This window comes from Phascolarctos cinereus, unplaced genomic scaffold (genome assembly GCF_003287225.1).
Source record: "Phascolarctos cinereus isolate Bilbo 61053 unplaced genomic scaffold, phaCin_HiC Scaffold_5;HRSCAF=322, whole genome shotgun sequence".
Lineage (NCBI taxonomy): Eukaryota > Metazoa > Chordata > Mammalia > Diprotodontia > Phascolarctidae > Phascolarctos > Phascolarctos cinereus.
Genome location: NW_027555958.1, coordinates 129,795,805 through 129,809,293, shown reverse-complemented (window position 1 = coordinate 129,809,293; position 13,489 = coordinate 129,795,805). Strand labels below are relative to the sequence as shown.

Here is a 13,489-nt window from a genome sequence, read left to right as displayed (position 1 = left end):
CTCTTAGTCTGTTTTCAACCCATGCATCAGAATTTTCAGAAAAATTACCAAAAAATGAAGAAAAATCAAAGTACAGCCATGCTTCAGGAAGCTGTATTGCTTATTTACTTTAATAATCACCATCCTTATATATTTACTGAGAGTCTACTATGCTAGATCAAAAGATGTACCTTTGATATTTCTTCTGCTTAAGGAGAAAAAGACAATTGAAACAGTTCATTAAAATTCAGTGAGGAATAGGAGATCTTATTAGCTGATTATCTAGAGGAATAAATTTTGGGAAAAGAAATATAGTCTTAATGAGAACTTGGGTATTTTTCCTTGCAGTCTCAGACATCAGGGTCGTCTTCTAAATATTCAAAAGAACACCTCCTGTCAAAGAACAAGAAACATGTTTGTTTCTAAAAATGAAAAAAATATAAACTGTCACATTAAGATTAACACTAACAAAAACCAGCCAGTGCAGTGAAAGAGACAGCTCTGGACAAACTTGTTGCATACTAGTTCCCATTTGCATAGCAATGAGGCCTAAGACCTATAGATTTAAATAAGAAAGTGAAGATTCTTGGCTGTGTCAAGAGCTTTGAGCTGTCAGAATTCTTAAAGCTCCCTAACAGAAATGACACAGATACTTCTCTAGATTTGTTTCCGCTACTCTGAAAAAGGCATACATACTTACTAGTACAGTATGAGGGAAAGAAACAAAGAGCAAAGGACTTAGAGGACCTACAACTAAATTTCAGTCGTGCCACCTTTATGACCCTGGATAAAAAATTTCCCTTCTCTGGACCTCAGCTTTCATGTATAATGAAGGATTTGGACAAGAGAAACTTCAAGGTCCTTTTCAATTCTAAATTTAAGATCAATATGGCCTTTGAAAAGCTACAGAGAAACATGCTAATTTAATTCAACATTAACGACCAATTGGTCAGCTCTGAATGAAGTTTACTTTTTTTTTTTTTGGTTAGGCAATGGGGTTAAGTGACTTGCCCAGGGTCACACAGCTAGTAAGTGTTATGTGTCTGAGGTCAGATTTGAACTCAGGTCCTCCTGAATCCAGGGCCAGTGCTCTATCCACTGCGCCACCTAGCTGCCCCTGAAGTTTACTTTTAAATAGTTTCTTCTTTTATAATCCTCAAGCATTTCTTCTCTCTCTTTCCTCCTGTTATCTCAAAAGAAAGAAAGAGAGAGAGAGAGAGAGAGAGAGAGAGAGAGAGAGAGAAGAAAGAAAGAAAGAAAGAAAGAAAGAAAGAAAGAAAGAAAGAAAGAAAGAAAGGAAGGAAGGAAGGAAGGAAGGAAGGAAGGAAGGAAGGAAGAGAAGAAGGAAGTATGGAAGGAAGAGAAGGAAGAAAGAAAGAAATAAAAGAGTGAGGGAGAAAGGAAAGAAGGAAGGAATCTCTTATCTTATGTGTTCAGTCAAGCAAAACAAATTCCCACCCAGGCAACATCCAAAAAGGTGTCTTTCATTCTGTATATTTGTACGTCTTTTACAACGCTTAAAAAAATGTTGAACAGCTTACTTAAATAAACTAAAAACGTACATTATCATGCTACCAATGCATAACAAATAGTCAGAAAGTTTCCTTTAACAATGTTGGTCCTGTTGAGGTGCTAACTAGTCCCCTTACAACACAGGTGAAATGCTACATGTGGCCACTGGGTGGAAGCCAAGAGCCAGAACAGAAGCTAAGGCTGTGCTTAGTATCCTCACAGCTGTTGTCAAGGTGTAACATACCAGTGGCATCTGAATCTGAGACAAGGAAACAGCTCAGGCTAAGATTCAGTTCCTAAAGAACTGAACACATGTTCTTTATCCGATGCTATGCTGAAGGCTGGAAAATATTGACTACATCATGGTGAGGTCACATGGGTTTATGATACTGGGGGGGCATAGCAAAGAATCTCTGAGGACAAAGACTAGGCTATTTGTAGCCCAGCTCTTATCCTTTCTGCACCCCATGGTCCAACCACATTACTTGCTATTCCTCATACCTTTTGTTCCACCCCTTGCCTTCAGGCTTTTGTACTAGTTGTACCCTGTGTTTGAGATTGCTTTGCCTCTAAGAATTCCAGACTTTCTTCAAGATTCAGCTCAAGCACCACTTTCTACACAAGGTCTTCCCTGCCTCTCTCCTTTCCACCTCTCCCACTCCCAAGTTGCTGGAGTTCCCCCTGTTTATCTCCCATCTAGTCTGTGTGTATTTTGTGTGTACTTGTGTAATATATATGGTCCTTAAGGGCCAGCACTGGATTTTTAAAAACTGCTTTTGCTCTTTTTTGCATCCCCAATACTTAGCACAGTACCTGACATATAAGAAGTGATTAAGAAATGCTTGAGTGAGGTGAGCAGAACTAGGAGAATGCCGTACACAGTAATAGCCTCGTTGTTTGATGACTAATATGGATAGACTTCACTCTTCTCAGCAATACAAGGATCTAAGACTCCAAAGGCCTCATGATGGAAAATGCTATCCACATCCAAAGAAGGAACTATGGAGTTTGAATGCAGATCGAAGCATACTATTGGCTATTTTTTTTTCTGTTGTGTTTTGTTTCCTCTTTCTGGCGGTTCCTCCTATTAGGTTCTAATTCTTACGTACAACATCACTAATGTAAAAATAAATTAAAAAAAAAAAGAAATGCTTGAACAATTGATTGGCATGAATAGTCATGAATTTAGAGACCAAAAACCTAGAATCTGAATCTCATTGGTCTACTTAACTCTCTATGTGACCTTGGGCCAGATGCTTGACCTGTTTGGGTTCCAGTTTCTTTACTGTAAAATGAGAGGGTTGTAGCTGATGTCTTAAGATCCTTCCCTACTAGTGACCCTTTGATCATCTCATATTAAATGATACTGCTAACCTTTTCAAAGAACAAAGGACACCAAATGCATAATTAATATTATTTATCCAGTTGTGCTCATTATCATCTTAGTCATTTTGTTTATCCAGCTTACATAATTTTCATGTATTTAAAGTTCGTACCCGAAATATTATTTATTCTAGAAATTATTTTTACTCCAATCAAGAGCACTTTTTCATATTTATTGAAGTCCCAGGCAGGAATGAACCAGTCTCCAGTGGTGAGTTCTCTGTGAGGGAATCCCAGCAAGATTTCTGATGAATTCTTAAAGTCAGAGGGGTAATTTGCTGCCTCAACAAACTCAACAGTGGATAGAAAGGCTCCAGTAAAATCTTTTTCTCCTGTAGAATAAAATTGGCTTCTAAAAAGAAAGACTTGGAGTTAGCAAGTTCACAGGAGTTACACAAACTCTCCCTGACCCTTCCCAATCTTCCTGGAAATGTAATTTTCCAGGAAATATTTTATGGGCAAAGCCATATATGGTTCAAATTCTGTCTCTGAGGCTTACTACCTCTAGTGTCCTTATCTACAACAGCTAGGTGGCACAGTGGATTGAGTGCCAAGGCTTCTCTTCCTGAATTCAAATCTGGTCTTAGACAACCTACTATCTGTGTGACCTTGAACAAGTCATTTAACCATGTTAGCTTCTGTTTCCCCATCTGTAAATTGATCTGGAGAAGGTAATGACAAACTATCCCAATATCTTTGCCAAGAAAACCCCAAATGGAGTCATGAAGAGTTGGACACAACCGAAAACAACTGAATAATAACAATAACAACAACATCCTCATCTATAAAATAAAGAGGTTGAGTCTGGGGGCAGCTAGGTGATACAGTAGATAGAGCACTGGCCCTGGAGTCAGGAGGACTTGAGTTCAAATCCGGCTTCAGACACATAACACTCACTAGCTGTGTGACTCTGGGCAAGTCACTTAACCCCAATTGCCCCACCAAAAATAAATAAAGAGGTTGACTTTTGAAATTCCTTCCAGCTCTAGATTAATAAGCCTATGAACTTGGGCTTAGAGTCTAACAGCAGAACATACCATACAGAAATGATCATAATTTTAGAGCACTTAGGTTGAAATCTTCCAATCTTCTAGGCAGGTCCCTAAATAATTTTCTTAATTACTTCAGAGTCAGCTTCGTTATGGACCACTTCTTCTAATTCATCTTAGTATTTTTGAATATTTTCATCTTTTTCTTTCTCTCTCTTCTAGTACTTTTCCTTTGGCTAGCTTCTGCAAGTTACTTTTTGTAATAGGACATAATGAAACAGCAGCTAAGCTCTTTATAGGGCTAACTGAATCGAGACAAGGCCATTAGGCCTATCAAAGCAGGCTTTGCTCACATCAGCTTTTAAGTATCCTGCACTGAAAATTATTTCAATTGCTGCCTCACCACCAGCTGTATCCTTAGCCTGCTTTTAATTGATGGGCATGGACAAATAGAGAAAAGGATGGCTTGAAACAAGCCCAGTGATCATGGCTCACCTCCAGTTTTCTAAGTCAATTTTTAAAATCTGTCTTCACTCAGTGCCCAAACCTGATAAGCATGCCTAGATGAATGAACTCTGAGAGCATACTCCACAGAGTTTTACCTAATTTGAGGTAGATGATAATCCATAAATTGCTTTTTTTAAGCATATACCTTCAATAGTCAGTGCTATAGTAGCCATGCTACATGGAACTGCCCGAAGAGTTAAATCTTAGGGAACTTGGGAATTTTTTTTTTTGGTTTTCTCTTAAAAATTCTAACAGTAGATTTCACTGTCTCTCCTGATTGAAAAGATTTTCTGGTTCTTTTTTTCCCTACTATGTAATAAGATCACTTTTTGTGTCAAGGAATAAAGTGATTATGATAACATGTAATTCATTAGTTATAATATTTTCTCAACTATATCACTCTCATTTTGGCTCTTCAATACAAATCTCTTACCAAAACTTATCACTAGAATTCCATAAGCAGATCTAGTAATGATGCTGGGAAGATGTGGTCTCATTTTAGGGAAGTGAGGAGGAGTCTATTCGTCAATGATTTCAAAGCTCTATATAATCAGGAAAGGAAAAAGTGAAACAAAGTGGATTAAATTGCAGCAAGAGGGAGCTTGGGTTGCCACAAAGAAGAGTTTCTTGGTTATAAAAGTGAATAAATATTAGCACAAGATAATGTGGAATTCATATCCTTGGCAAGATTATAGAAAACAACACAACTATTCATGTTGGGGGTTTATTTATTTACTGACATTTAGCAAGACGTTATATCAGACTCATCTAAGTCCTCTTGAACCCTATGGTGCTTCCTTTGCTGGGAGGTGTAGATATAAACAGAAACAGGGGATGGAGACAATTTGGAAGGCTCTAGAAGGTTAATTGCTTAATTTTGAGTTTGAGCATTGACACTTAAGAAATCAGCAAATGCTAAAAATCAGGGTTTGGTTTATTGTTTGTTGATTACCTATACTTAGAAGGTAGAGGTGAAAATGTTATTAATTCATATTAAACTTTAAAGTGTTTCTTGCCTGAGCTCTGCTTTAACATTTCTTAACATAACCTTATTTGTAAGCTCCCCAGACAGATTTATTTTTTAATAAACCCAGGTTCTTTTTAGAGTTTGTGAATTGTACAAATGGGAAAATAGTAGGAATTGATAGATAATATTCTTGAAGATCATTCCTTTTTTTTGTGAGAGAGCATTGTTTTCAGAGTCACAAGACTTGATTCTAGTAATTACTCCAGCATTTAACAGTCATGTAACCTTGAACAGGACACTTCACTTACCTCTCTGGACCCTACGTCCTCATAAGCAAAATGATGATAATCTTATTTGTACTACCTACTTCCCAGGGTTGTTCATCAGAAAGCACTTTGTATATATCTTTGTATACCTATCTGTAGCTAAGTCCATAATCATCATTCTTCAGAAAAATGGATTTGACTCCTGACAGTTACACTGACATGAAGTGTGGTCCTGGAGTCTTTAAAATATCCAATTTTTAAAAATCAATTATTAATCATTGATCAGATTTTTTTTTACTATTTGTGAAAATTTCTGGAAAACAGACTGTGAGCAAATGAAAAATGGATCCTTATTTGCTGCATTGGTAATATAGCAGAAAAGAGGAAAATATAGCCAATAGCTTACTTGTCATAGAATAGTGGCTTTCCAACATCTATCCCACTTTGATGTCCAACCAGTATGTAATGAGCTACTGTGTACCCATCTGTGTTGTAGGTGGGGTTTTCTGTGTGGTTTGATGTCTTCTCCCTGGATTGTAAATACTAAAGCATAAAGAACAACTACTTTTGAATTGAAAATCAAGATATTTCTGCCTTAAAATTTCTAATCAAGAACCATCTCATTTAGATCATTGTTTGAGATTACACATACTTTTTAGAAGTATGCAGGATTATTTTCAGTCTAAAGAAAGCAATACTTCACACTGGAAGGATGTATTGGGAAGTGACGTTTGCATTGCAGCTTACTATCCTAACTCACTTTCCTAATTTACCAGCTTGAAGCTCTTGGCCTTCCAGTTGATAGAATAGACATAGTTTGGTGCTGTTCTTCACCTTAATAAAAATTGGTATCTTTCCAAAGAATGAAACTTCAATAACTATGTACTACCCATTCATCATCATGGTACACCATCTTAGAAGCACACTAATTCTACAGCTTTTAGTTTCCCATGACTTTTCTCCATCAGATCTTCTAGAAGTGATATTTCAAACTTAATATTTTTTTCTACAGGCGATGACCCAATAGGTTACCAGGAATCTGGACTGATGTAGATTACCCAATTTCAGTCCAAATTGAAACTTTTGTGTTTTCAAGGACTTGCACAGGTGGCTTTGAAGACAAAGCCTTTGAAAGCCCATGATGAGATCTTGGAGGAAGAGTTTAATACAAGAATGTTTGTAGTACCTCAAAAATTTTTAGGTTGCTTGCTATCATCTGTGGGTAGGATGCATCACATTCATCAAAGGAATAACAGAAATAAGATCTACGTTCTTCTTGTGGTAATAACTCAAGTTGATATGGCAAAAGCCCAAAGAAGTTCAAGGAAAGGATGGAATAATCACATAGTAATTAATACCTATGATGTAAAATAAAAAGTATGACAGCGAATCATTTGGATAAATCCCTGTACAAATGAGAAAGAAATCAAAACAAGGAAGATTGTGTCCACATAGCTAAGTCAGGCAAATTAGTTCCTCAATCAGTCTATCCCATGTGTTGGTTATAGGACCATGGGCAGAATGGAGATGACCCAAGCCAAGTAGGGAATATGCCCAATGTGTTTAGACAAGAGGTGGAGATTCAACAATGGGTGAGTGGTGAAGAGTCAACATACTTGAATGAATGGTAGGTCAGCACCAAGATATACTTTCATTCACTTTTATTTTTATTTATTTTTATTATTTTTCCACTTAATAGTATTTTATTTTTAAAATTATGTGTAAAGATGGTTTCCCACATTCACTTTTATAAGATTTTGAGTTCTAAATTTTTTCTGCTTCCCTCATTCCCTTCCTCCCTCCCCAAGATGGCAAACAATCTGATATAGGCTATACATGTACAATCATATTAAACATATTTCCACATTAGGTTGTGAAAAAAAAATCAGAACAAAAGGGAAAAATCATGAGAAAGAAAAAATATAAAATAAAAAAGAGAAAATGGTATGCTTTTATCTGCATTCAGAATTCATAGTTCTCTCTCTGGATGTGAATAGATATGTTTTTATTCTGCTTGTTCATTCTAGCTATATACATTTAATTTTACTATATTTGCTGAACCCCTTTGCTTTCCAAAGCCTGGAATTAGTTTGTGTCCTAATGAAAGCATATAAAACAACAACTGAGAACAAAAACTTAGTCTCAGTATTAAGCTGTACTTACTATTGGTGCCAAAGTCTATTGTCCCCACTAATTTTTGTTTTGTTTTGTTTTGTCTTGATTCTTAAATCTCTGAAGTCTGTATGGCTTACTTGGGTTTAACTTCAGTATCTTGGTGAAGCCTAAAGAACACTGGTTCTGGAGTCACAAGATTTGAGTTCAAATACATTCTCCAAGGCTTTAAGTATTTGTGAAGTTGGGCAAGTCACTTAAGTTATATTGGACTCAGTTTACTCATTTAAAAAATGAGGCCATTGGACCACACCACCTCAATTGTCCCTTCCCATTCAAGATCTATGATCCCATGATCCTTTCAGCTCTCATGGATTTCTTCATTCATGGCTTTTGATAAACTCCCTCTAGTATTTGCCCTTCTGGTCATTAACTACCTGATTTTTACTCATTGCTTTGCTCTAGCCAATGTCATCCTTGTAGGCTCTGACTCTGTAATGCATATGTGGTCTCTGATCATTTTTTCCTTCTTTCTTCTGTGTCCAAATCAGGCATGACTTGATTTTGTATCTACCTTTTACTCCTTCTCTCTTATAAATGTCTTCTGAAGTTCCAAGTCTATATCCTATACCTATAACAACACCATGTGTCTCAGAGCCCTAATGATGACGAGATGAAACTGAGTTTAATATCAGACAAGCAGAAGTCCAAACATACACACAGAATAGGAGACAAGGCAAATAATTGGTTCAAAATCAGGAAACAGATGAGACCTTGGAAGATTTCAATGCTGAAGGGCAAGGCAAAGTTAGTCAAAAGGCAGATTTCTAGGAGCCAAGAAGTGAAAAAGGGTAAGGCAGCCAAGACAACTTAGAAACATCAGCATTAAGTAGCCCTAGATTTTGAAGAGCTCTGTAGTAGAAGACAGAAAGTTTATGAGACTCCTACAATAGTGAAAGTGTCAAATAGTACATAATTCAATTATAATTGTGGTTTTGATAGCAGAAAGGTGAGATGGATTTTAAGAGATAATGAGGTAGTAGTAGACTCAATAGGATATGGCCACTGATTGGAAATGGGGAGGAAAGAAGAAGGTAGAGTTAAGGATGATTGGGAGGATGGTGGTGCCCTCAATAGACATAAGGAGAGATTAGAGGGAAGGTGATTTTGGTGTAGAGGGAGAAGGAGAAAATATATAATGCAAAATAAATCAACATTTATTAAGCACCTATTCTGTGCTAAGTGCTGCATGTTTTCAGTTTGAGACATATTGAGTTTATGTTTTTCTAGGACCTACAGGTAAATTTGTCCTGTAAACAGTAGGAAATGTAGGACTGGAGCTTCAAGGGTAGATTGAGATATGTCAATGCTTAGGTTTTGGAATCATTCTCAAAAATGCTAATCAAAGGTACAGGAATGGATTAGATCACCAAGGGATACTGAATAGAAAAACAAGAGAAAAATGGCCAAAAGCATAGTCTTGGGGGAAAGCCAACCTTTGAAGATAGAAGGATGCAGATTAACCAATAAGATAGGCCTAGAAAAGCATAATACAGGTAAAAGAACTAGGGAAAAAGTACCATAACAGTTAAAGGAGTGAAGAATATTAAGGAGAATATGGTAAAATATCACATACTGTAGAAATCAGAAGTTCTGTGAAAAAGCTAATGGATTTGGCAATTAAGAATTTATTGCTGTCGTTAGATGGGCAAATTATGTTCTAGATACATAGTGATTACAGATAAAGCCACAGGAGAATGAGAAAAAAATAAGATATAAAGCTCATGAATTAACTAGAAAACTTTAAAACCTAAAAATATTACTCAGTTCCTCTCTCACACCAACCTCCAACAAGCTACAGCACAAGCAAACTTGAAGGTGTATGTCTGAGCCTAGCATGAGAATGGGGACCTTTGCTACAGTGACTCTGTCTGAATACTTCCACCCCATTTCTAGTGCAGTAAAGCACTCCATGTCTTCTTCCACTTTTTTTCATCTCAAAACCCCCTAAAATCACCCTCTACTCTCTATTCCTTTACCTCAGTCTCTGATGATGAGCAGCCCTTCACCTTGTCACGACAAAGCCATCTTCAGCAAATTGTCCCCCTCAATCATTTTACTGGTCAGTCTTTCATCTCTTCCTATCTATTGATTACTTCCTTTCTGCCTTCAAACCTGCCCATTTCCCCCATCTTTAGAATACTTTCAGTAGTCCTAACTTCCATTAAAGTATCAGCTTATATCTTACTCTTTTTCTTAGCCAGACTCCTAGAAAAAATGTCTTCACTTAACTGCCTACATTTTCCCTTCTCTCATTCACTTCTAAGCTCTTTGTGATCTTGTTTCTGATCTAATGAATCAGCTGAAACTGCTCTCTCCAAAGTTCCTGATTGTCTCTTAGTTGTCAAATGATGGCTTTCACTTAGTTCTTATCCTTCTTAACAGCTCTGCTGCATTTGACATTGTTGACAATTTCTACTGAATGATTTCTTTCTTCTTCTTTGGGTTTTCATGACACTACTATCTTTTGGTTTTTCTTCTATGTGGCTGACTACTTCTTTTCAGGTTCATTATCTTGCTCCTTAACTAAATATATGTTTCAGAATTTTACCTGGGCCCTTTCTCTTTATGTATGTTCTCTATGTGATCTCATCATCTCCAACAGGCTTGATTATTACCTTTCTGCATATGACTCCAACAGCAATATATCCAACCTCAATCATCCTTCTTAGCTTCAGTTCTGAACAACCAAATGCCTTAGTGATATTTTAGACTGAATTTTCTGTAAACATCTCAAACTCATATGTCCAAAGAAACCTCATTTCTTTTGTCCCAATTGCACTTTCACCAAATGTTCCTATTTTGTTCAAGAGAACTACTAATATTCCAGGTTCAATACTTTGGCATTACACTCAAATTCTCACTGTCCTTCACCCACATATCCAAGAATCTGCCAAATCTTGTTCTTTCCTCCACACCTCTCACAAATGATTCCTTCAATACTCACTCAGTCACCACAATAGTTCAGGTCCTTACTACCTCTCACTTAGACTATTACAAAGGTCAGCTCATTGATCTTGCCTCAAGTATCTCTGTTTTCTAATCCATTCTTCACAAAGCTGGGAATGTGATTAGCTTTAAGTGCAGAGTATATTGAGAATTTAGAAATTATAGTGATCACAGTAAGAGAAGAGAAATAAAGTAAACATATAGTAAACAAAGAGAGAGCAAGAGAGACACACAGAGAGAGACAAAGACAGAGAAAGAGAGAGAGAGAGAGAAATATCCACACTTGCTGATATTTTTTCCTAGGAAATTATAGAGCACAATCAAGGAAACTATTTGAGATAATGAATAACTTGAAGGAAGCAAGAAGGTACAAAATAAACCTTAAGGGTAAAAAAAAAAGCACATTACAATCGTTCAAGAGTAATAACAAAATCCAAGAGGAAAAACATGAAGGAAAGTCTCATTTTAAAATAACTACAAAATACATGAAATATGTTTGTGTGAAATATAACAAGACAAACTCAAGATTTACATAGATACAATTATAAAACATTCTTGAAAGAAATAATCACCTAAATAACCAGAGGAATATTCAATAGTCATGACTGAGATGTGGCAATATAACAAACATAATGATACTTACATTAATTTAAAGATTTAGTGCTATGCTATTCAAACTATGAAAAGGAAACTTTTTAAGAAGCAGGCAAAATAATAAAATTCATTTGGGGAAAAATTGGTTTAGAATACCAATGTAAGTAATAAAAAAAAAAGTAGGAATGAAAAGGGACTGGCACTTCCAGATCTCAAATAGTAATACAAAGTAATAATAATCAAAACCATTTAGTATTGGCTAAAAATTAGAAAAGTTGATCAGTGGAACTGGCTATATATAGTACAATCAGTAACTATTGAACTAAAAAATCCAGTATTCAATAAACCTCAGACCACAAATTGTGTTGGGAAAGCTCCTTATTTGTTAAGAACTGTTGAGAAAACTATAAAGCAAGATAATAGAACTTAGATTTACACCACATGAACATCTTACTATACATTAAACAACGAGCTAGAATAGATTCAAGACCTGGTAATTAAAGATAATAACATATAAAAAATAATGGAATCATCAGGGACCTTTTAAAGCTATATATATAGTTAGAGAGTGAGCTCTTCACCAGAAAAGGATAAAGAATGTCACAAAAGATAAGATAGGCAATGTTAGTTGCCTGGAATAGAAAAGCTTTTATATGAACAAAATCAATGCAACTAGAATAAGAAGGGCAGCTATTAATCAGGGAGGGAAAACTTTTGTATTAAATATCTCTGATGAGGGTATGAGCCTCAAGATACATAGAAAATTAAAACAACTATTGAAGACCAAAATACAAAATAATAATGAAAACTCTTAACAACTATATGAAAAATTGCTCCTTTAGTGTTAAGAAGATAAATATATTTTAAAATAAATAGGGGATTTTACCTCATACTAAGGTAAGAGTCAAAAATGACAAAAATACTAGAATAGTCAAAGTTGGAGATTATAGGAAAAAAAGGCATATTATAACATTATAAGTAGAATTGTGAATTGATCCAACCATTCTGAAAAAGACAATTTGTAAATATGGGATGAAAGTAACTAATTTGTACATATCCTTTGACTCAGTGATCTCACTGTTAGGCATTATCCACAAGAAGTGAAACCAAAAAAAAAAAAAAAGAAAAGGTCCCATATACTCTAATATATTATGGGTTTTTTTTTCAAGCAACAAAGGACTGGAAGCTAAGAGGAAACTCATGAATTGGAAAATTGATTAAAAATTTCTCATACATGTTAGTTGTCAAGTGTGTACTTGGAGCCAGCAAGACCTGAGTTCAAATCCTGATTCAGACACTTCCTAGCTGTGCAGCCCTAGCCATGTCATTTAACCTCTGCTTATCTTAGTTTTCACAACTGTAAATTGAGAATAATAACAGCACCTAACTCCCAGCATTGTTTTGAGAATAAAATGAGATAACATTTTAATAAAATACTATATTAACTCTAATTATTAGTTTTTGCTTATAATGAAACATTACCATGTAGCAAGAAGTGATGAATAAAAATTAGCTATTTTAGAGCTGAAAGAGTCCTTAGAAGTCATCCACTCCAACTCTCTTTAATCATATGTATAAACTGAGGGCCGGAGGATTTAGATACCTTGCCCAAAGTCATGTTAGGAATAAATTGACTGAGACACCATTTGAACCAAGGTTCAAATCCAGGACCCTTTCCACTGTGCTATATTGCCTATGGGAAATCTATGTGAACTGTAGCAAAGGAAAGTATGCAGAACTGGGAAAACAATGTACACTATGACTATAGCACTATAAATGGGAAAAACAAAAATAAAAAATAAAAACCCTGAATACTGAGTAATTAAAATGGCCAAATGAAATGGGGGCAGCCAGGTGGTGTAGTGGATAGAGCACTGGCCCTGGATTCAGGAGGACCTGCATCAAATCTGGCCTCAGACACTTGACACTTACCAGTTGTGTGACCCTGTGCAAGTCACAACCCTATTGCTTAGCCAAAAAAACCCAAAACCCAACAATAAAATAGCCAAAATTAGTCACAAAAAGAGATGTACTTGTGTATGAAAAATAGCATATGATGTTGAACTAAATTGCTGTGCTGGTCAATTTTGATGAACTAATTTATCTCTTTAAAAAATCTTTATTGTAATGGATGTCCTTCAAAGAGTGCAAGGGGAATGTTTGGGGAAATG

General features: G+C 35.8%; 1 pseudogene; it reads right to left on the bottom strand.

Annotated features, from left to right (window-relative positions):
* Window positions 1–226: 226 nt before the first annotated feature.
* The window catches only part of LOC144457641 (protein LEG1 homolog), a 29,921-nt pseudogene continuing 16,658 nt past the window's right edge, over window positions 227–13,489 (bottom strand).